Here is a 24,980-nt window from a genome sequence, read left to right as displayed (position 1 = left end):
CCTCTATGTCAACTCCAACTGAATAATAGAGGTGACAGATGAGATGAGGAAAGGCTAACCTTGCCAGAGTGGAGGTCTTGTCCGCCACCTTGTAGAGTTCTTGGGCTATAACCTCATGAACTTCTATTTCTTCTCCAATCATGATACTATGGATCATGATGGCCCGGTCTATGGTAACTTCGGACCGGTTGCTAGTGGGGATGATTGAGCGTTGTATGAACTCTAACCATCCTCTAGCCACGGGCTTGAGGTCATGCCTTCTCAATTGGACCGGCTTTCCTCTTGAATCTTGCTTCCATTGTGCGCCCTCTTCACATATGACTGTGAGGACTTGGTCCAACCTTTGATCAAAGTTGACCCTTCTAGTGTAAGGATGCTCATCTCCTTGCATTATAGGCAAGTTGAACGCCACCCTCACACTCTCCGGACTAAAATCCAAGTATTTCCCCCGAACCATAGTGAGATAATTCTTTGGATTCGGGTTCACACTTTGGTCATGGTTCTTTGTGATCCATGCATTGGCATAGAACTCTTGAACCATCAAGATTCCGACTTGTTGAATGGGGTTGGTGAGAACTTCCCAACCTCTTCTTCGGATCTCATGGCGGATCTCCGGATATTCACCCTTTTTGAGTGAAAAGGGGACCTCGGAGATCACCTTCTTCAAGGCCACAACTTCATAGAAGTGGTCTTGATGCACCCTTGAGAGGAATCTATCCATCTCCCATGACTCGGAGGTGGAAGCTTTTGCCTTCCCTTTCCTCTTTTTAGAGGTTTCTCCGGCCTTGGATGCCATAAATGGTTATGGAAAAACAAAAAGCAACGCTTTTACCACACCAAACTTAAAATGTTTGCTCGTCCTCGAGCAAAAGAAGAAAGAAGAGAGTAGAAGAAGAAGAAATGAGGAAGAGGGAGATGGTGGTGTATTCGGCCAAGAAGGGGGAAGAAAGGGTGTTTAGGTTGTGTGAAAATGAAGAGTTGAAGAAGGGTATTTATAGGAGAGAGGGGGGTAAAGGTTCGGCCATTATGGGTGGGTTTGGGAGGGAAAGTGGTTTGAATTTGAAGGGTGAGGTTGGTGGGGTTTTATGAAGGATGGATGTGAGTGGTGAAGAGAAAGATGGGATTTGATAGGTGAGAGGTTTTTGGGGAAGAGGTGTTGAGGTGATTGGTGAATGGGGGAAGAAGAGAGAGAGTGATGGTAGGGTCCTGTGGGGTCCACAGATCCTGTAGTGTCAAGGAAAAGTCATCCCTGCACCAAATGTTGCTCAAAATCACGTTTTGAGCCATTTCTGGCGTTAAACGCCGGGCTGGTGCCCATTCCTGGCGTTTAACGCCAGGTTCTTGCCCTTTACTGGCGTTTAACGCCAGTCTGGTGCCCCTTTCTGGCGTTAAACGCCCAGAATGGTGCCAGACTGGGCGTTAAACGCCCAACAGCTAGCATTACTGGCGTTTGAACGCCAGTTTCTTCTCCTCCAGGGTGTGCTGTTTTTCTTCCTGTTTTTCATTCTGTTTTTGCTTTTTTCATTGTTTTTGTGACTTCTTATGATCATCAACCTACAAAAAAGATAAAATAACAAAAGAAAATAATTAATTATAAAACATTGGGTTGCCTCCCAACAAGCGCTTCTTTAATGTCATTAGCTTGACAGAGGACTCTCATGGAGCCTCAGAAATGCTCAGAACCGTGTTGAAACCTCCCAACACCAAACTTAGAGTTTGAATGTGGGGTTTCAACACCAAACTTAGAGTTTGGTTGTGGCCTCCCAACACCAAACTTAGAGTTTGACTGTGGGGGCTCTGCTTGGCTCTGTCTTGAGAGAAGCTCTTCATGCTTCCTCTCCATGATGATAGAGGGATGTCCTTGGGCCTTAAACACCAAGGATTCTCCATTCACTTGAATGATCAACTCTCCTCTATCAACATCAATCACAGCCTTTGCTGTGGCTAGGAAGGGTCTGCCAAGGATGATGGATTCATCCATGCACTCCCCAGTCTCTAGGACTATGAAATCAGTAGGAATGTAATGGTCTTCAATCTTCACCAAAACATTCTCTACAAGTCCATGAGCTTGTTTTCTTGAGTTGTCTGCCATCTCTAATGAGATTCTTGCAGCTTGCACCTCTAAGATCCCTAATTTCTCCATTACAGAGAGGGGCATGAGGTTCACACTTGACCCTAAGTCACACAAGGCCTTCTTGAAGGTCATGGTGCATATGGTACAAGGTATAGAAAACTTCCCAGGATCCTGCCTCTTTTGAGGCAGTTTCTGCCTAGACAAGTCATCCAGTTCTTTGGTGAGCAAGGGAGGTTCATCCTCCCAAGTCTCATTTCCAAATAACTTGTCATTTAGTTTCATGATTGCTCCAAGGTATTTAGCAACTTGCTCTTCAGTGACATACTCATCCTCTTCAGAGGAAGAATACTCATCAGAGCTCATGAATGGCAGAAGTAAGTCCAATGGAATCTCTATGGTCTCATTCTGAGCCTCAGATTCCCATTGTTCCTCATTGAGGAACTCAGAGGAGATTGGTACACGCCGACTGAGGCCTTCCTCAGTGGCGTCCTCCTCCTCTCTTTCCTCTCCATATTCGGCCATGTCTATGGCTTTGCACTCTCCTTTTGGCTTTTCTTCTGTATTACTTGGGAGAGTGCTAGGAGGGAGTTTAGTAACTTTCTTGCTCAGCTGACCCACTTGTCCTTCCAAATTTCTGATGGAGGACCTTGTTTCATTCATGAAACTTTGAGTGGTCTTTATTAGATCAGAGACCATTGTTGCTAAGTCAGAAGTATTCTGCTTAGAACTCTCTGTCTGTTGCTGAGAAGATGATGGAAAAGGCTTGCCATTGCTAAGCCTGTTTCTTCCACCATTATTGTTATTGAAACCTTGTTGAGGTCTCTCTTGATTCTTCCATGAGAGATTTGGGTGATTTCTCCATGAAAAATTGTAGGTATTTCCATAGGGTTCTCCTAGGTAATTCACCTCTTCCATGGAAGGGTTCTCAGGATCATAAGCTTCTTCCTCGGATGAAGCATCCTTAGTACTGTTTGGTGCATTTTGCATTCCAGACAGACTTTGAGAAATCAAATTGACTTGTTGAGTCAATATCTTGTTCTGAGCCAATATGGCATTCAGAGTGTCAATCTCAAGAACTCCTTTCTTCTGACTAGTCCCATTGTTCACAGGATTCCTTTCAGAAGTGTACATGAATTGGTTATTTGCAACCATTTCAATCAATTCTTGAGCTTCTGCAGGCGTCTTCTTCAGATGAAGAGATCCTCCAGCAGAGCTATCCAAGGACATCTTAGATAGTTCAGAGAGACCATCATAGAAAATTCCTATGATGCTCCATTCAGAAAGCATGTCTGAAGGACATCTTCTGATTAATTGTTTGTATCTTTCCCAAGCTTCATAGAGGGATTCTCCATCCTTCTGTCTGAAGGTTTGGACTTCCACTCTAAGCTTACTCCATCTTTGTGGTGGAAAGAACTTTGCCAAGAAGGCATTGACTAGCTTTTCCCAGGAGTCCAGGCTTTCTTTAGGTTGAGAATCCAACCATATTCTAGCTCTGTCTCTTACAGCAAAAGGGAATAGCATCAGTCTATAGACCTCAGGGTTAACCCCATTAGTCTTGACTGTGTCACAGATTTGCAAGAATTCAGCTAAAACTGATGAGGATCTTCCATTGGAAGTCCATGGAACTTGCAATTCTGTTGCATTAGAGAAACTAATTGAGGCTTAAGCTCAAAGTTGTTTGCTCCAATGGCAGGGATAGAGATGCTTCTCCCATAGAAGTCGGGAGTAGGTGCAGTAAAGTCACCCAGCACCTTCCTTGCATTGTTGGCATTGTTGTTGTTTTCGGCTGCCATGGGTTCTTCTTCTTTGAAGAATTCGGTCAGGTCCTCTAAAGAGAGTTGTGCTTTGGCTTCTCTTAGCTTTCTCTTCAAGGTCCTTTCGGGTTCAGGATCAGCTTCAACAAGAATGCCTTTGTCTCTGCTCCTGCTCATATGAAAGAGAAGAGAAAAAGAAAATGTGGAATCCTCTATGTCACAGTATAGAGATTCCTTGAAATGTCAGAGGAAAAGAGAAATAGAAAGAAGAAGGGGAAGAAGAATTCGAACTTTAATTAGATAAGGTTCGAATTGTGCATTTAGGAGGAGTGGTACTCCATAAGTAGAAGGATGTGAGAAGGAGGGAAGAGGATTTTCGAAAATTCAATTAAAAGATTTTGAAAACATTTTGAAAATTTGATTGATAATTTTCGAAAATTGAAAGTGGAAGAGAAATCAAGTGATTTTTGAAAAAGATTTTGAAATTAGAAATTAAAAAGGTTTGATTGAAAACTATTTTGAAAAAGATGAGGTTAAAAAGATCTAATTGAAAAGTTATGGTTTTAAAAAGATGTGATTGAAATGATATGATTTGAAAACAATTTTAAAAGATATGATTTGAAAACAATTTGAAAAGATATGATTTTAAAAATTAATGACTTGCCTAACAAGAAAAGATATGATTCAAACATAAAACCTTTCTTAATAGAAAAGGCAAAAAATGTTCAATCAAATCATTAATTGTTAGTAAGTATCTTTGAGAAAGGAAAGAAATTAATTTTGAAAACATTTGATTGATAAGATATGATTTGAAAAAGATTTGATTTTGAAAAACTTTGAAAACTTGAAAAAAAATTGATTTGAAAACAAAATCTTCCCCCTAGCACCATCCTGGCGTTAAACGCCCAGAATGGTATACATTCTGGCGTTTAACGCCCAAAATGCTACCTTTTTGGGCGTTAAACGCCCAACCAGGTGCCCTGGCTGGCGTTTAAACGCCAGTCTGCCTTCTTCACTGGGCATTTTTGAATGCTCAGCTTTTTCTGTATAATTCCTCTGCAGTGTGTTCTGAATCTTCAATCCCTTGTATCATTGACTTGAAAAGACACAAATTAAAAATATTTTTGGATTTTTAATAATTAAAATGCAACAAGAATCAAATAACAATGCATGCAAGACACCAAACTTAGCAGTTTGTATACTACTGACACTAATGAACTGAAAATGCATATGAGACAGACAAAATACTCAAGTCAATAGAATTCAAAGATCAAAACAAGAAATATATGCATGGATTCGAAAAATATAACAAAAACATGCATTTGACACCAAACTTAAGATGAGACTCTAGACTCAAACAAGAAATATTTTTGGATTTTATGGTTTTGCAAATTTTTTGTGTTTTTCGAAAATTAAGTGGAAAAAAAAAAGGTATCAAAATTCTTAATGAGAATTCCAGGAATCAGTGCAATGCTAGTCTAAGACTCCGGTCCAGGAATTAGACATGGCTTCACAGCCAGCCAAGCTTTCAAAGAAAGCTTCGGTCCAAAACACTAGACATGACCAAAGGTCAGCCAAGCCTTAGCAAATCACTGCTCCAAAAGCAAGATTGATACGAAATCAACAAGCTCTTGTGGTGATAAGTTGAAACCTCGGTCCAATCAGATTAGACATGGCTTCTCAGCCAGCCAGATTTCAACAAATCATCATGAAACTCTAGAATTCATTTTCAAGAATTTTGAAAAAAAAATACCTAATCTAAGCAACAAGATGAACCGTCAGTTGTCCAGCCTGAACAATCCCGGGCAATAACACCAAAAATTTGATGTTGTTGCCGGATCTTGGCACTGATGTTACCAAAGGCTTGCTCAAAACTAGAACAATCCCCGGCAACGGCGCCAAAAACTTGGTGCGCGAAATTGTGAACTATACTTTTTCACAACTCTCATAATCCCTGGTAATGGCTCCAAAAACTTGGTAGCCCAATACCATGGCATTACACAACTTCGCACAACTAACCAGCAAGTGCACTGGGTCGTCCAAGTAATAAACCTTACGTGAGTAAGGGTCGATCCCACGGAGATTGTTAGTATTGAAGCAAGCTATGGTCATCTTGTAAATCTTAGTCAGGCAAACTCAGATATATATGGTGATGAACGAAAATAATATAAAGATAAAGATAGTGATACTTATGTAATTCATTGGTAGGAACTTCAGATAAGCACATGAAGATGCCTTCCCTTCTGTCTCTCTGCTTTCCTACTGTCTTCATCCAATCCTTCTTACTCCTTTCCATGGCAAGCTCGTATAGGGTCTCACTATTGTCAGCAGCTACCTCCCATCCTCGCAGTGAAAGCTAATGCACACACTCTGTCACAGTGCTGCCAATCACCGGTTTGGTTCCCTCCCCTACCGGAATAGAATAACTCTTTTGCGTCTGTCACTAACGCCCAATAGGTTACAGGTTTGAAGCACGTCACAGTCATTCAGTCATTGAATCCTACTCAGAATACCACAGACAAGGTTAGACCTTCCGGATTCTCTTGAATGCTGCCATCAGTTCTTGCCTATACCACGAAGACTCTGATCTCACGGAATGGTTGGCTCGTTTGTCAGGCGAGCACTCGGTTGTCAGGCGATCAACCATGCATCGTGCAATCAGGAATCCAAGAGATATTCACTAAGCCTCAGATGCTTGTAGAACAAGAATGGTTGTCAGTCACCTTGTTCATGGGTGAGAATGGTGATGGGCGTCAATCATCACCTTTATCATGTTGAAGAACAAGTGATATCTTGGTAAAAGAACAAGTGGAATTGAATGGAAGAACAATAGTAATTGCATTAATACTCGAGGTACAGCAAAGCTCCACACCTTAATCTATGGTGTGTAGAAACTCCACCGTTGAAAATACATAAGCATAAGGTCTAGGCATGGCCGAATGGCCAGCCTCCCAATGATCTAAGAACAAAAATGTCCAAAGATGATCTAGAGATCTAAAAGTGATCAAAAGATTTCTATACAATAGTAAAAGGTCCTACTTATAAGAAACTAGTAGCCTAGGGTGTACAGAAATGAGTAAATGACATAAAAATCCTCTTTCGGGCCCACTTGGTGTGTGCTTGGGCTGAGCAATGAAGCAATTTCGTATAGAGACTCCTCTTGGAGTTAAACGCCAGCTTTGGTGCCAGTTTGGGCGTTTAACTCCCATTTGGGTGCCAGTTCCAGCGTTTAACGCTGGGATTTCTTGAGGTGACTTTGAACGCCGGTTTGGGCCATCAAATCTTGGGCAAAGTATGGACTATTATATATTGCTGGAAAGCCCAGGATGTCTACTTTCCAACGCCGTTGAGAGCGCGCCAATTGGGCTTCTGTAGCTCCAGAAAATCCGCTTCGAGTGCAGGGAGGTCAGAATCCAACAGCATCTGCAGTCCTTTTTGGTCTCAGAATCAGATTTTTGCTCAGGTCCCTCAATTTCAGCCAGAAAATACCTGAAATCACAGAAAAACACACAAACTCATAGTAAAGTCCAGAAAAGTGAATTTTAATTAAAAACTAATAAAAATATACTAAAAACTAACTAGATCATACTAAAAATATACTAAAAACAATGCCAAAAAGTATACAAATTATCCGCTCATCAGTCCTCCATTAGGAATTTGGAGGCACAAGTGGGACAGCTGAGCAAGAAAATTACTGAACTCCCTCCAAGTACTCTTCCAAGCAATACAGAAGAAAATCCAAAAGGAGAGTGCAAAGCCATAACCATGGCCGAATCTAGAGAGGGAAGAGAGGAAGTGAACGCCACTGAGGAAGACCTCAATGGGCGTGCACTAGCCTCCAATGAGTTCCCCAATGAAGAACCATGGGAATCTGAGGCTCAAAATGAGACCATAGAGATTCCATTGGACTTACTTCTGCCTTTCATGAGCTCTGATGAGTATTCCTCCTCTGAAGAGGATGAGTATGTCACTGAAGAGCAAGTTGCTAAATACCTTGGAGCAATCATGAAGCTCAATGACGAGTTATTTGGAAATGAGACTTGGGAGACTGAACCTCCTTTGCTCACCAAAGAACTGGATGACTTGTCTAGGCAGAAATTACCTCAAAAGAGACAAGATCCTGGGAAGTTTTCCATACCTTGTACCATAGGCACCATGACCTTCAAGAAGGCTCTGTGTGACTTAGGGTCAAGTGTAAACCTCATGCCTCTCTCTGTAATGGAGAAGCTAGGGATCTTTGAGGTACAAGCTGCAAGAATCTCACTAGAGATGGCAGACAACTCAAGAAAACAAGCTCATGGACTTGTAGAGAATGTTTTGGTAAAAGTTGAAGACCATTACATCCCTACTGATTTCATAGTCCTAGAGACTGGGAAATGCATGGATGAATCCATCATCCTTGGCAGACCCTTCCTAGCCACAGCAAAGGCTGTGATTGATGTTGATGGAGGTGCACTGATCATTCAAGTGAATGAAGAATCCTTTGTGTTTAAGGCTCAAGGATATCCCTCTGTCACCATGGAGAAGAAGCATGAAGAGCTTCTCCCAAATCAGAGACAAGCAGAGCCCCCACAGTCAAACTCTAAGTTTGGTGTTGGGAGGCCACAACCAAACTCTAAGTTTGGTGTTGAACCCCCACATTCAAACTCTAAGTTTGGTGTTGGGAGGTTCCAACATTGCTTTGAGTATCTGTGAGGCTCCATGAGAGCCCTCTGTCAAGCTACTGACATTAAAGAAGCGCTTGTTGGGAGGCAACCCAATGATTATATTTTATATATTTCTCTTTGTTATTTTATGTCTTTTGTAGGTTGATGATCATAAGAAGTCACAAAATCCAGTGAAAAAGCAAAAACAGAATGAAAAACAGGAAGAAAAATAGCACACCCTGGAGGAAGAATTCACTGGCGTTTAAACGCCAGTGAGGCTAGCAGTTGGGCGTTTAACGCCCAGTCTGGCACCATTCTGGGCGTTTAACGCCAGAAAGGGGCACCAGACTGGCGTTAAACGCCAGAAAAGGGTAAGAACCTGGCGTTAAACGCCAGGAATGGGCACCAGCCCGGCGTTTAACGCCAGAAATGCCTCAAAACGTGATTTTGAGCAACTAAGGGTGCAGGGATGACTTTTCCTTGACACCTCAGGATCTGTGGACCCCACAGGACCCCCACCTACCCCACCACCACTCTCTCTCTTCTTCCCCCATTCACCAATCACCTCATTACCTCTTCCCCAAAACCCCTTCACCTATCAAATCCCATCTTTCTCTTCACCACTCACATCCATCCTTCATAAAACCCCACCAACCTCACCCTTCAAATTCAAACCACTTTCCCTCCCAAACCCACCCATAATGGCCGAACCCCATCTCCCCTCTCTCCTATAAATACCCTACTTCACTCCTTCATTTTCACACAACCTAAACACCACTTCTACCCCTCCTTGGCCGAATACATAAGCCACTCCCTTCTTCATCATTTCTTCTTCTTCTACTCTCTTCTTTCTTCTTTTGCTCGAGGACGAGCAAACCTTTTAAGTTTGGTGTGGTAAAAGCGTTGCTTTTTCATTTTTCCATAACCATTTATGGCATCCAAGGCCGGAGAAACCTCTAGAAAGAGGAAAGGGAAGGCAAAAGCTTCCACCTCCGAGTCATGGGAGATGGATAGATTCATCTCAAGGGTGCATCAAGACCACTTCTATGAAGTTGTGGCCTTGAAGAAGGTGATCCCCGAGGTCCCCTTTTCACTCAAAAAGGGTGAATACCCGGAGATCCACCATGAGATCCGAAGAAGAGGTTGGGAAGTGCTTACCAACCCCATTCAACAAGTCAGAATCTTGATGGTTCAAGAGTTCTATGCCAATGCATGGATCACCAAGAACCATGATCAAAGTGTGAACCCGGATCTAAAGAATTATCTTACTATGGTTCGGGGGAAATACTTGGATTTTAGTCCGGAAAATGTAAGGTTAGCATTCAACTTGCCCATGATGCAAGGAGATGAACATCCTTACACTAGAAGGGTCAACTTTGATCAAAGGTTGGACCAAGTCCTCACAGTCATATGTGAAGAGGGCGCACAATGGAAGAGAGATTCAAGAGGCAAGCCGGCTCAATTGAGAAGGCATGACCTCAAACCCGTGGCTAGAGGATGGTTGGAGTTTATCCAACGCTCAATCATTCCCACTAGCAACCGGTCCGAAGTTACTCTAGACCGGGCCATCATGATTCATAGCATCATGATTGGAGAAGAAGTGAAAGTTCATGAAGTCATAGCCCAAGAACTCTATAAAGTGGCGGACAAGTCTTCCACCTTGGCAAGGCTAGCCTTTCCTCATCTCATTTGTCACCTCTGTTATTCAGTTGGAGTTGACATAGAAGGAGATATCCCCATTGATGAGGACAAACCCATCACCAAGAAAAGGATGGAGCACACAAGAGACCCCTCTCATCATGAGATCCCTGAGATACCTCAAGGGATGCACTTTCCTCCACAAGACTATTGGGAGCAAGTAAACACCTCCCTAGGAGAATTGAGTTCCAACATGGGACAACTAAGGGTGGAGCACCAAGAGCACTCCATTCTCCTCCATGAAATTAGAGAAGATCAAAGAATCATGAGAGAGGAGCAACAAAGACAAGGAAGAGACATTGAGGAGCTCAAGCACTCCATAGGATCTTCAAGAGGAAGAACAAGCCGCCATCACTAAGGTGGACTCGTTCTTTAATCTCCTTGTTCTTTATTTTTCTGTTTTTCGAAAATTATGCTTTATGTTTATCCATGTTTGTGTCTTATGATCATTAGTGTCTTAGTGTCTATGCCTTAAAGTTATGAATGTCCTATGAAATCCATCACCTTTCTTAAAAGAAAACTGTTTTTATTACAAAAGAACAAGAAGTACAGGATTTCAAATTCATCTTTAAAACTAGCTTAATTAGTTTGATGTGGTGACAATACTTTTTGTTTTCTGAATGTATGCTTGAACAGTGCATATGTCTTTTGAATTTGTTGTTCATGAATGTTAAAATTGTTGGCTCTTGAAAGAATGATGAAAAAGGAGACATGTTACTGAGGATCTGAAAAATCATAAAAATGATTCTTGAAGCAAGAAAAAGCAGTGAATACAAAAAAAAACGAAAAAAAAAAGGAGGAAGCAAACGAAAAAAAAAAGAAAGAAAAAGAAAGAATAAAGTTGTGATCCAAGGCAATAAGAGTGTGCTTAAGAACCCTGGACACCTCTAGTTGGGGACTCTAGCAAAGCTGAGTCACAATCTAAAAAGGTTCACCCGATTATGTGTCTGTGGCATGTATGTATCCGGTGGTAATACTGGAAGACAGAGTGCTTTGGGCCACGGCCAAGACTCAATAAGTAGCTGTGTTCAAGAATCATCATACTTCACTAGGAGAATCAATAACACTATCTGGATTCTGAGTTCCTAAAGAAGCCAATCATTCTGAATTCCAAAGGATAGAGTGAGATGCCAAAACTATTCAGAGGCAAAAAGCTAAAAGCCCCGCTCATCTAATTAATACTGATCTTCATAGATGTTTTTGGAGTTCATTGCATATTCTCTTCTTTTTATCTTATTTGATCTTCAGTTACTTGGGGACAAGCAACAATTTAAGTTTGGTGTTGTGATGAGCGGATAATTTATACACTTTTTGACATTGTTTTTAGTATGTTTTTAGTATGATCTAGTTAGTTTTTAGTATATTTTTATTAGTTTTTAGTTAAAATTCACTTTTCTGGACTTTACTATGAGTTTGTGTGTTTTTCTGTGATTTCAGGTATTTTCTGGCTGAAATTGAGGGACCTGAGCAAAAATCTGATCCAGAGACTCAAAAGGACTGCAGATGCTGTTGGATTCTGACCTCCCTGCACTCGAAGTGGATTTTCTGGAGCTACAGAAGCCCAATTGGCGCGCTCTCAACGGCGTTGGAAAGTAGACATCCTGGGCTTTCCAGAAATATATGATAGTCTATACTTTGCCCAAGATTTGATGGCCCAAACCGGCGCCCAAAGTCACCTCAAGAAATTCCAGCGTTAAACGCCGGAACTGGCACCTAATTGGGAGTTAAACGCCCAAACTGGCATAAAAGCTGGCGTTTAACTCCAAGAAGAGTCTCTACACGAAAATGCTTCATTGCTCAGCCCAAGCACACACCAAGTGGGCCCGGAAGTGGATTTTTATGTCATTTACTCATCTTTGTACACCTTAGGCTACTAGTTTTCTATAAGTAGGACCTTGTACTATTGTATTTGATATCGGGGTAGCTATCTTTGAGTTTTATGCTATCTTAGATCATTTGGGGAGGCTGGCCATTCGGCCATGCCTAGACCTTGTTCTTATGTATTTTCAACGGTGGAGTTTCTACACACCATAGATTAAGGTGTGGAGCTCTGCTGTACCTCGAGTATTAATGCAATTACTATCGTTCTTCTATTCAATTCTGCTTGTTCTTTGTCCAAGATATCACTTGTTCTTCAACTTGATGAAGGTGATGATTGACACTCATCACCATTCTCACCTATGGACAAAGTGACTGACAACCACTCTTGTTCTACAAGCGTCTGAGGCTTAGTGAATATCTCTTGGATTCTTTAATCGGAATCTTCGTGGTATAGGCGAGAACTGATGGCGGTATTCAAGAGAATCCGGAAGGTCTAACCTTGTCTGTGGTATTCTGAGTAGGATTCAATGATTGAATGACTGTGACGTACTTCAAACTCCTAGCAGGCGGGGCGTTAGTGACAGACGCAAAAGGATCAATGGATTTTATTCCGGCCTGACCGAGAACCGACAGCTGAATTCCGCTATGCTGTGACAGAGCATATGCAATCGCTTTCACTGAGAGGATGGGAGGTAGCCATTGACAACGGTGAAACCCTACACGAGCTTGCCATGGAAAGGAGTAAGAAGGATTGGATGAAGACTGTAGGAAAGCAGAGAGACGGAAGGGAAGGCATCTTCATACGCTTATCTGAAGCTCTCACCAATGATATACATAAGTATCTCTATCTTTATCTTTATGCTTTATTCGTTTATCACTATACCCATTTGAGTCTGTCTGACTGAGATTTACAAGGTGACCATAGCTTGCTTCATACCAACAATCTCCGTGGGATCGACCCTTACTCACGTAAGGTATTACTTGGACGACCCAGTGCACTTGCTGGTTAGTTGTGCGAAGTTGTGTTTATGCCAGGGTATTGAGCACCAAGTCTTTGGAGCCATTACCGGGGATTATTCGAATATGGACAAAGTAGTGATCACAATTTCGTGCACCAGCTTGGCAGAAACAAACAAGTAAAGAAACAGAGTCTGGGAAGGTGTTACACCTAGTTCACGGCAGAGAAGTTGAAAAATTTTAATAAAACCCCAGGAATTGGGGTGAAGCTGGGATGGAGCAATATTACACGACCACAACAGGTCGGTTTCAAAAGCAGTAAAAGGAAAAGTAACGTTCAACTAGCTGAAAAAGTATTCATAGGCATAGAAGAAGGGACGCTCCCTCTCAATGGAAGTCGGAAAGCAAACCCTCTCATCAGAATCAGGAGCAACAAGCTCGTAATCCCCCTCGCGAGCATTGTTACCAAAAATCCTATGACACTTCCTCAGCTCTGTGCAAAATTCAGCATCCACAACGGAAACACACAACAAAACAAGGGAGTCCAGCCAATCGGACATCCCCTCGGGAACTCTGGAAGACATCTCTACAATATTATTGCGAGAAGACATGAGGCCAACTAAATTCTACAAGTAAGAAAAAAAGATAGAGGTTACTACAAACATCTCGGATAGGGAGAAAACAACTCGGTCAATACTTCTCAGATGATGAAACCACGAAAAGGAAAACCCCAAGACTCAAACCAAAGTCCTGAGGCATCTTTTGGAGGCAGCAATAAAGCAAGGTTTCCAGAAATACTCTACAGATCACATCCCAAGCATTTCTCAAAAAAGATTCAAAACAACAAGCTCTTTTCATCAAAGAAAAACACAGCAAATCATTACAAAGCCTACCAAACAAAAACATTCCCAAAGCAGCAAAGCACGGGACCATTAAAGATGCAACCTTTTTTCAAAAGATCAGACAGGAAGCAATCTCCAAAAGTAAGAAACAGATGCAGATTTTCTACCAGTATCAAAAGCAACCAAAAAGCAACAGTAAAAACCCCAGAAAGCCTCAACAGAAATTTCAAGAAAAACCACAAGAAGGAAGATAAGAAAAGCATATCACAGCAACAAGTAAAAGATCGCAAAAAGATCAAAACTTTCAAAACATGCAAAACCAGAACATTCACCAAAATTAAAGACGAAGCTACGGAAAAAGCAAGAAAATCTAGTACTAACCTGGAAAAGAGCAGCAAGCTTCAAAGAGGGAAGACGAAATCTGGAAATGCCTTCTCACGAAGAATGCGAACAAAAGTAAATGTCGCAGGAAGAAATGCAAGATCCCAAGCGCCAGAAAACACCAAATGACGCCGCGACGAAAGGAAAGCAGAAGTACAAAAACAGAGAGTGGAGAGAACTGAGAAAAGAAGTTACGAAAGAGCAAAAGGAGAGAAACCGTTTTCAGGTTTTTTCAAAATCCAAAGTAAAGAGCCTAGGAGAAACGGGGCAATTAATGCTCAAAATTAAAAACATTAAACCCTCGCACGTTCCCAAAAAAGCGCCGGTGCAAAAGCGCGCGTCTTCTAGAGGAAAACGTTCTACATTCAAAAGCTGATACAAAGGAATCGACAAAATGCTTGAGTTCGGCTTCACCAAAGAAGGACCGAAGTCAAGGACTCGGCCTCAAAAAAGAAGACCGAGCTCAAGCAGGGGCACTATTCATACCCAGGGTCGAGCTGTCTGACCCGGGATGTTCTACAGACAAAGCGACCGACCTCTTCAGGTCAAGACAACCCGACCTCTTCTCAAAGAGCTCGGCCAAGTCACAGGAAAGCCCAAACAAAGGGCCCAAATAGAGGAACACGTCCCAAATCCAAGGGCAGCCCAAGCCCATAGAGATAAAGGCGGTTCCCTTAAAGATGACCTCACTTAAAGATAAGATAAAGATAAGATAAGATAACTAACTTATCTTATCCACAGAAGGCCACATCTCACCATTATAAATACACTGGAGCACCCAGGTATAACTCATACTCTGATTCTACTCAATACCTGCTTAATACCCTTGCTAACTTAAGCATCAGAGTCCCTTGCAGGTACCCTCCACCCTCCGGGGACGAAGGATCAGCGCCATCACCAAGTCCTACAAGTCGGACACGTCGGCTCCGACCAACATAGAAGATCTCAACCGAGATCGACCTACAGTTTCAGGTAACTCTCGGAACACTTTCCTTGATCCATGCAGAGAGTTCTATCTTTAATGGTGTGTCCCATGAAGTGGACTTCGTCCCTTGCAAAAGAACACTTTTCCTTCTTCACATATAGGTTATTCTATCGCAAGATCTTAAACACGGTTCGTAAGTATTCTACATATTCCTCCAAAGTAATGCTATAGACAATAATATCATCCAAGTAGTTACTACTACAAACCAATCAAGGTAAGGTCAAAAGATCTCGTTCATTAAGTACAAAAGGTAGCAGGAGCATTGGTCAAGCCAAAAGGCATCACCAACCACTCATACGATCCATACCTTGTGACACACGTGATCTTAGACTCATCACCATCGGTAATCCTCACTTGGTGATATCCTGATCTCAAATCCAACTTTGAGAACCACTTGGCTCTACCAAGTTGATCAAACAAATCGGCTATCAAAGGAATAGGATATTTGTTCTTGATGGTTACCTTGTTAAGTGCTCGATAGTCGATGCATAGTCTCAATGAACCATCATGCTTCTTTTGGAACAAGATTGATGCGCTATAAGGTGCCTTCGATGGACGGATGAACCCGTCATCTAGCAAATTCTTGAGTTGTTTCTTCAACTCTTCAAGTTCTGATGGTGCCATCCTATAAGGTATTGAGGCAGGCGGCTTTGCTCTTGACTCCAATTCAATCTTGTGGTCTACCTTCCTCCTAGGTGGTAGTTATTTTGGCAACTCGGGAGGCATCACATCCTTATTTTCTTCAAGGACTTCCTTGATTTCGAGAGGAACGTCTTCTCTTTCAGGTGTTGACTCCTCTTGTAATAGAGCCAAATATGTAATCTCTCCCTTCTTGAACCCTTTCTTGAGTTGCATAGCAGAGAGTATCGGTGGTCTTCCAACTTTAGAGACTGTAGAGACTATGCATGGAGATCCTTTCTTCATGATGCATACTATTGTGTAGTATGGCATAGATGTTATATTTTCCTTCCTTTGCAAATTGAGCCCGATGACTATTTTGAAATCGTCCATAGGTGCTACTGAGAAATCTACAAGGCCCTTCCAAGAACCAAGAGTCATCTCAACCCCTTTTACTACTCCCTTAAGAGATTCACCCTTGGTATTCACGAGTTTGAACCAGCCATTCTTTCTTGGTTGAGAAACTCTTTCCCTTGTCTCCCCCACCTTTAATAGAACTAGGCTTGGAGGAAGACTTGGATTTAGAATCTCCCCTATGATACTCAGTTAGTGATTCAGCCACCACGATGGCCTCATCGACATCCTTAACATTCTTTCTTTGTAGTTCTTGCTTTGCCCAAGGTTGGAGTCCATTAATGAAGAAGAACAATGCATTCTCTGATGCTAAATTGAGGATTTAAAGCATAAGAGTAGTGAACTCCTTTACGTAGTCGCTAATCGTACTCTTGTGCTTCAACTCCCTCAACTTCTTCCTTGCTTCATAAACCACATTCTCAGAGAAGAATTGTCTTTTCAACTCCCTTTTAAAATCTTTCCATGTGGCTATGTTGCAAGTACCATTCTCCATATCTACGCATTTTCTCCCCCACCATAAAGTAGGATTATCAGAAAGGTAGAGAACTGCAGTGCATACCTTTATTGCTTCTACGCACCCATTGGCCTTCGAAGTACCTCTTCATTTGCCATTGGAAGTTCTCCATCTCTCGAGCGTCCCTCACGCCCTGAACTCCTTTGACTTTGGGAGATCAATCTTTGTCGTCTCCCTTAAAATGGTTGGTTGAGATTTTACTTCTTCGAACCAAATTCGAACTTTCTCAAATAGTTTCAAAGAATTCTCAAGCTTCTCTTCGATTTGGAGCATGCTTTCTTTGAAAGCATCTAGTTCTCCCAACATGTGAGTCTCGAGAGTCTCTTTGTCATGTTCTATCCTTTGGAAGCGCTTATCCATAGAGGATGAATATTTTTCAACATAGAAATTCTCTCTTCTAAGAAGTTAGAGTCCTTACCTCTAGGCTCACTTGAAGAACGGGCCTTCTTGCCTCCCCATTGAGAAGGAGTAGTGTCCCTTCCCCTTTGAGACTCAACATTCTTCATGGTTACACTAGAAGTCATACCCATAAACCACTTGTGCTCCCTCTCAAACCTTGCTCTGATGCCAAATTGTCACGGCCTTAGACACACTCCAATGCTACCGTGCCAGCACTCGGACTTACTCAACCTCTTGAGTTGAGACCAAGTCAACCTAACCCTCAAATAGTTAGCAAAAAAGCTAAGAACACAAGAGAACACAAGAAAAAGAAAACGTTGGTGGAAAGAACACTTTATTATTCAAGTATTGGTTACAAATGACTCACACATGATTCACACACAAACTCTAACTCTCACTTCCTATTTATAGCCATCCACCTCCTTAATGGATGGTTAGGATTAAATCTAATTGACGGTCCAGATTAATCATCCAGAACCTTCATTACAAATATCTATCCTACCACAACTTTCTAAATACTTTTAGATTATTCTATACTACTATTCATACTTCTATATTCATCCACACTCTTCTAGAATATTCCATGATATTCCAAAGTCTTCCAGAACCTTCTAGAGTATTCTAGAACCTTCTAGGATATTTTAGAACGTTCCGAAACCATATAGAACATTCTAAAACACTCCAGAAAACTATACAAACGTCGTTAAATCTAATTTTTTAAAATTTACCGTGACTGAGGAAACATTTGTCCCCAAAAAAATTTGAGATATATACGTGATAAGAAAAAAATATACAAAAATAAAATATTAAAATTGAATAAAACGATATATTGAAATTGAAATAAAAATAAGAAGACTTATTAAAATTAAATATAAAAAAATTATTCTACTTTTTATCTAGTTTTTTTATGTAACAAAAAATTAAAAAAAGAATTTATTCAACTTTATTTGTTCACACTATAATTTTATTATGAACTAAAATTCTTTTTTTTAATCTCTAAATCACAACATTATAATAATTTAAGAGATTTTTATATCCTTTTGTTTAATTAAAATAAAAAAATTTTGTAAAATCGATAACATAGAATTTAATTTAATAACTAAATAAAAAAACCAAAATAAATAAAATTAAATTAAATATTTTAATATTTAAAATATAAATTAATAACTGCTAAATAATATTTAAACTCTTCTCTTACAAACACACCATATATCAATATGACTATATATATGTTAGGAAAAATTTCAAATATACTGAAACACCGGTATTTCAATTGTTTTAATCGTTGATTTCAATTAATATATATTATATATATCTTTTATAATTCAGATCAGCGGTTAAAACAATTGAAACACTGGTGTTTCTGATACACTTAAAACTCTTCCTATATGTTATGGGAAGAACTTCACATGTATTAGTATACTTTATATTTATAGGTACACTAGTGTACTTTGAATCTGAACCCTAAAGATATTGATATAAATATGTTGACAGTTGAAGTTGTGGATGCAACTTTTTTTATATACTTACTTAAAATAAGAGTATCATGAGGTGTGCGAATTTTCTCGTTAAAGTTAAAGTTAAAGTTAAAGGTGAAGGTGACGGTGACGGTGACGTTAAAGTTAAAGTTAAATATTTTAGTCTCTATTTTTATCTAAAATTAAATAGGATATTGAAAAATAATTTAGTCCTGTACTTTTTACACCAAACATAATACTAAAATTTATTTCAGTTTTTATCTTTTAGTCTCAGTTTCTCAGTCTCTATCTCTTTTTCAAACACGACTTTAGATTTTGTTGTTTTGGTTGATTGAATTTTTTTATTAGTCTAAAATTTGTAAACAACAATAGAGAAGTGGTGGTAGTTGTGGCAAAGAAGAAATGATGGTATTTTTTTTTGGATAAGAATAATAATATTTATTTAAAATTTATCTTTTGTTTAGGTACTAAAAATATAAAAATTTTATGTTTTATTATGTCTATTCTTTTAATATCTTTTCTTTTTTTATTTAATATATATATTCTTGTGTCTAAGAATGTACATGGGTCGGATGAAATCGAATTTGTTCTAATCCAAATCCGACCCTAAATATACACCGAGTCTATTTTTTAGACCCTAACATGATTTTAGACCCGATAAAATCTAAACATTTTCGGGCCAAAATTATACTGGGTCCAAATCGGGTGAAAATCCGGCCTTTAAAACTTTAACAATAATTTATAAAAAAACTTATTGATGTACTTTTTTTATAAAGAATAAACTTGTAACTGAGAAGTTGATATTCATATTTGAATTTAAATTTGTCCATAAATTCTAATTTGATGCTTCTTTGATACAAGTGTGATTAGAACTAAAACAATAAACTTATAATTAATATAACAAAATATTAAAATTAATTTAAAATATATATACCTTTTTAGTTCTTTTAGGATGCATATTAGTCGGATGAAGTTGAATTTGTTTTGACCCAGACCTGACCCTAAATAATGATCAGATCTATTTTTAAGATTTTTACCCGATCTTAAACCTGATGAAATCATACCAAATTAATCTCTAAAATGTTAGAATCCAATTCGAGCTAGGACAAGTCATGTACACCCCTACTTGTGTCCATATCTCAACTCATACATAAACCAAATACAGCCTATATGACATACTAGTATTAGAATCTATACATAAACCATATGTCCATATCATCCTAGTTAAGTTATTCCCTAATCCCTTACCATCATATTTTTGCATATCTTTTTTGGAAAAACTACCATTTGTACCCATGAATTTTGCGAACGTTGACAAAAGTACCCATAGAAGAAGAAAAGTGACTTTGTACTCATGAAAGGCTGGATCCGTCTATCGATAGTACTCGAACGTCATTAAAACGTTAGCTCTGTTAACTTAAAGACCAACATGGCACGTTAAGTGCTTACCTGGCTTTTGATTTTTAATTTTTTTTAAGAACCTTCTAGGTGGATATAGAAGAGAGAGAGAGAAACGTTAGAGGCACTTCATGCCATTCCATCTTCTTTCTCACCACCTTTCTACATGCCCTAGCAAAGAGAGAGACGTGAACCACATACTGAACCCTACGCCACCAACCAATCTGCCGAACCGCCTCCGTCCCTTTTCTTCTCCATTTCCCAATTTCTTCCCTCCTTTGTGCGAAGTCACCCTATCTCTGCGCGAACAGCCCCTGCTTCGCATCTTCCAGTCCGGCGAGCAACCAACGGCGGCAAACTTTTGTGCCGCTGCGACCACCACTCCTCCGCCTCGCCCACTTTCTTCGTCCTTCCCTCTCATCAACGCAGGTTTCATTCCCTTCCCCTGCTTTCCTGTCTTTCTTTTCTTTATTTTTATTGCTTTTTCATTCTATTTTAGTGATCTGGTTAGGTTAAGTTAGATGATTGCTGTATTTTGGATTAAATGTGTTTGCTGTGGCAGAATTTTTTGGGTCGTGTGATGCCTACATCGAACAAAACATGCTGTCTGAATTTGCTGCACACCACATGCTCGATATATCGCCTGAATAGAGTCTTTGATTTAAACCTTATGTCTAATCAGCATAGGGCTTAAGTTTTATTTTCATTAGGCATTTTAATTCACAAATATGCAATTTTTTGAACTTCTTGATGATGATTGTGATTAAACTTTGGTTATGCGCTAGTTGAATGTCCTTGTTGAACACCAAATTGGTGAATTTGTTTGGTTAATTTGTGCATATTTTAGCTCTTAATCATATTTTTGGTGAAATTTGTAGCAGTGCATACCATGTTTTGTTTAGTGAATTGCTGAGTTGCTTACTCATGTGTTCTTGAACATAAATGAGCATATACAATAGTAGGTGTATTGATATGGACTGTTCATTTTTTGATATTTTATTCATGTCTTAATGTTGAAAAAAAATTGGGTGTTAGGTAATGTTATAAACTGGTTATGTTTATTGATGGTTCATTCAATTTTTGATGATTCATTCATTTGGGTGTTGGATAATATTAGAAGATATGAATTTTTTTTTGTTATTGACAGAAATGGCTACCACGACACATATCATGTTAGTAATACACCATAGAGGTAGACTTGAATGGGGTCGGATGGCAAGTTGTGTTATGCAGAAAGTGAAATTACTAAGGTGGAGAGAGTTAACGTGGATACTTTGAATGGCTTCTTCATTAGTGACCTACTGAAAGACATTGGGTATCCAATCATCTCCGATTTCTACTGGCGATAGCCTGGAATATAAATTGAGGATGGTTTGAGGCTTCTGCGACTTGACATGGATGTTGTTAAGATGTATGAAGCTGCTGTGGAGAATGGACATAAGATTGAATTATACACAGAGCACCCCATTAGCCAAGCAGATGTTATAGATACGAATGAAGAAGCTGGTGTAGAAGCACCTGGTGAGGTTAATGTTACTCCATCAAGGAGGAGGAGGAAAGTTTGTGTTAGGAGGACTCCAACTCCAAAGAAGGCAAAAGGTCCTAGAAGAATTCTTCAACTGGAAGGGGTACAAACTGAAGCCCAAATTACAGAGAAGACCCATGGTACAGAAAAGGCCCAAGCAGATGCCATCCCAAATCCATCAGTTCCAGCTACACCAAACACAGTTCCTGTATCTGAAGAATCTGCTACACCAAACACAGTTCTAGTAACATCTATTCCTCTTGATCATGAAAACTTCGGAGACATATCTGTCTAGTTTAACATTGATAAAAATGTCCAGCCAAAGTCACCAACATACACAGAGCTACCCTCTACCTCTGATGATCCACAAGACGAATTGCTCACCCAATATGTTCCTTTACCACAGAATCAACCCTCCTCCCAATCTATGCCTGAACCACATCCAACCCCCCCCCCAACCAACACCCCTTCTACCAATCCATTTGTCACAGTAAATGCTCCAGAAACACAGAATAACAACACAGAGGAGGGTACTAGAGGTAGTAGGAGAAAATAGATAAGGAGATCTACTAAGAGACCCCTTCCAACTGGATAAACATTTCTCCCTAATACAAATTCAAATCAACCTCCATCAGTATTTATTCCGGTGGATGGGAAAAAATATTCAGATGATGAACCTGGTGTTCATTGCTATGAGTCAGAGGTCCTCCACAGCATTGGAAGTGATGAAGATGACCAGGGAAGGTCATTTCCACAGGACAATGCCGATGCACCTGTTAAGGAGGTGAGGCTGGAGCTTAAAACGGAGTTTGAGACTCTTCAACAGTTCAAGAAAGCTGTAAGAAAGTTCAATATTAACCTTGGAAGAAGTATTTTTTTCCCAAGGATTGATTCAACAAGATGCAAAGCTATTTGCTATGATGAAAACTGCCCGTGGCAAATCTACTGTGCTAAGAGGTAATATCCGGTGAGTTATCAAGTCAAAACTTTTGTGAATGAGCATACTTGCCCACAGAACTTGCATTGTAAATCTGCCAATGAAAAATGGGTAGTTGATGAGTTGGAAGACATAATAAGGAATCAACCTGATATGACAGTAAAGGATGCTGAGAACTACTTCATAACTAAGTTTGATGTGCTTGTAAATGAAAGAAAAATTTATAGGTCAATGGCAACAGCAAGAGAAAGGATTAAGGGTTTCGAGGCTGCACAATATCTTAGGCTTCATGACTACTCCAATGAGATACTGAAAACAAATCCAGTAAGTACAGTAAGGATACACACATCTCCTATGCCTGGGTTGGAGAGTTTCTTATTCAAGAGAATTTATGTTTGTCTAAATGCATCCAAAGAGAGGATTTGTTGAGGGTTGTCGACCTTTTATAGGACTAGATGGCACATTTCTAAGAGGATATTATGGAGGCCAGTTACTTACTGCTATTGGAGCTGATGCAAATAATCATATCTTCCCAATAGCATATGCAATTGTTAAGTCAGAGAACAAGGACAGTTGAAAATGGTTCTTGGAGCTCCTACAGGATGATGTCGGTGACCAGGCAGCAAATGGCTTTAACCTGATGTCAGACATGCAAAAGGTAAATATATTGTATTTATTCAAAAATGTTTTAACTGAGTAATTGATTAAAGCTTAGTCAGGTTAATTGGTTGTTGTAATTCGCTAAACTCAGTCATAAGTCTATTTTAATTGATCTGATTTTAGTTAAGTTGGTTCAATTGATGGCATTTAGTAGTCTTTGTCTGATTTGTATATATTTTAATTGATCCGATTTCAGTTAAGTTGGTTTAATTAGTAAAGGGCTTTATTTATATGTATTCAGTACTCTTACTCATTCATCTATTCCATGGACAGGGACTAATTCCAGCAGTAAAGGATCTCATGCCAGGTACACATCACAGATTTTGTGCCATGCATATCTATCAGAACTTTCGAAAATAATGGCTAGACTTGGAAATGAAGGCTGCAATGTGGGCATGCACAAAGGCTACTGCACCACAAGAATTTGAAGTTGCAATGGGGAAGGTCAAGAGAATAAACCAGCACGCTTGGGAGTATCTTAACAAAATTTTACCGCAACAGTGGTCAAGGTCTCACGTCAGTGAGTACCCTAAGGTGGACTTCTATACAAATAACAACTGCAAGACCTTCAATGAAAAAAATTAAAAAGATGCGAGGAAAGCCAATTATTACAATGATAGAGGAAGTGAAAGGTAAAGTCATGAGGATTTTGGCAAGAAACAAGAAGGCACTTGTCGGATATCATGGTAGAATAACCCGTGTGCAACAAAGCCGTTTGGAAAGGGAGAAAAAAGAGAGCAACTATTGGAGGCCCTTTCCCTCCGATGATGAAGATGGGAATGTCTATGAGGTTCAAAGGTTACCTGTGAAGGTGAGTGTAGACTTGGGGAGAAGGACCTGTTCATGCAGGTTATGGCAGCTTACTGGACTTCCATGTAGGCATGCCTGTGCTGCCGTTGCATACCAAAATCGCAGGGTCGAGGACTTTGCTTACAACTGGCTTACTATGAGAGTATACAACTTAGCATATCAGTGGACAATTCAACCTGTCCCAAGCCAGGAATACTGGGAGAAGGAAAATCATTATCCATTGTTGCCTCTTGTGTATAGGAAACCTATTGGGAGACCTACTAAAAAGAGAGACAGTCGTAGAGATGGTCCTAGAGAGAATCCTGATTCCCATAGAGCAAAGAGGAGATATGGCCCCATTAAATATAAATATTGTCTGAAGGTATAACTTAACATTCAATGTCTCCTTTGTTTACTTGTGTATATTGATTGTCTTATAAAAAATTAAAATTGCAATTATTATTGCTGTGGTCTCAGACTGGTCATAACAGTAGAGGATGTGACAAGAAGAAAGAAGCTATGGCTAGCGGAGGAGCTGCAGCAGGTAGTGGTAGTCAGCATCAGGGTGCAGCAGCAACAACTGAAGATATGACTGTTGATGATCTTGATGAGGATGCTGCCAGAGAGCAAGAGATGTATTGGGAAGAGACTTTAGAGGCAGCAGATGCTGAAGCATCAGCTTCAGATTCACCCAATGTAAGTTATTTATATGCACTCTCTTCTTCTACTTATTGGCATGAAGATAAATTTATCTTGCATTAAACATTTGACTTAATGCAATTACCCATTTATAGGTGAATGTTGATGATCTGAACTGTGTGAATCCTTCTGAAGAACCTATGGCAGTAAGACCTCCACTTTCTAACTCCTCAATTGCATATGTGCCACCTAGACCTATCATGAATTCAACCATGTCCAAGAGACCAATTAGGAGGAGAAATGTTAAGAGGCCACCACCGTCACAACCTTCTCCCCTCAGATCTGCCCCACCACAACCTACTCCCATAATACCTACCACAGCACAACCTTCTGTTGTTAGGCCTACATCACAAACTAAGCAACCTCCTCCAAAAGTTACAAGACAAACAAT

The 24,980-nt window shown here is 39.9% G+C and overlaps 1 non-coding gene across 1 annotated transcript; it reads left to right on the top strand.

Moving 5' to 3' along the window:
- The first annotated feature begins 3,355 nt into the window (after positions 1-3,355).
- On the top strand, positions 3,356-3,463 carry LOC130953015 (small nucleolar RNA R71). The gene has a single exon (XR_009075189.1). It is a non-coding gene; the product is annotated as a small nucleolar RNA R71 (small nucleolar RNA).
- The last annotated feature ends 21,517 nt before the right edge of the window (positions 3,464-24,980 follow it).

Source organism: Arachis stenosperma, chromosome 9 (assembly GCF_014773155.1).
Source record: "Arachis stenosperma cultivar V10309 chromosome 9, arast.V10309.gnm1.PFL2, whole genome shotgun sequence".
Lineage (NCBI taxonomy): Eukaryota > Viridiplantae > Streptophyta > Magnoliopsida > Fabales > Fabaceae > Arachis > Arachis stenosperma.
This window is presented reverse-complemented; position numbering and strand designations above follow the sequence as displayed.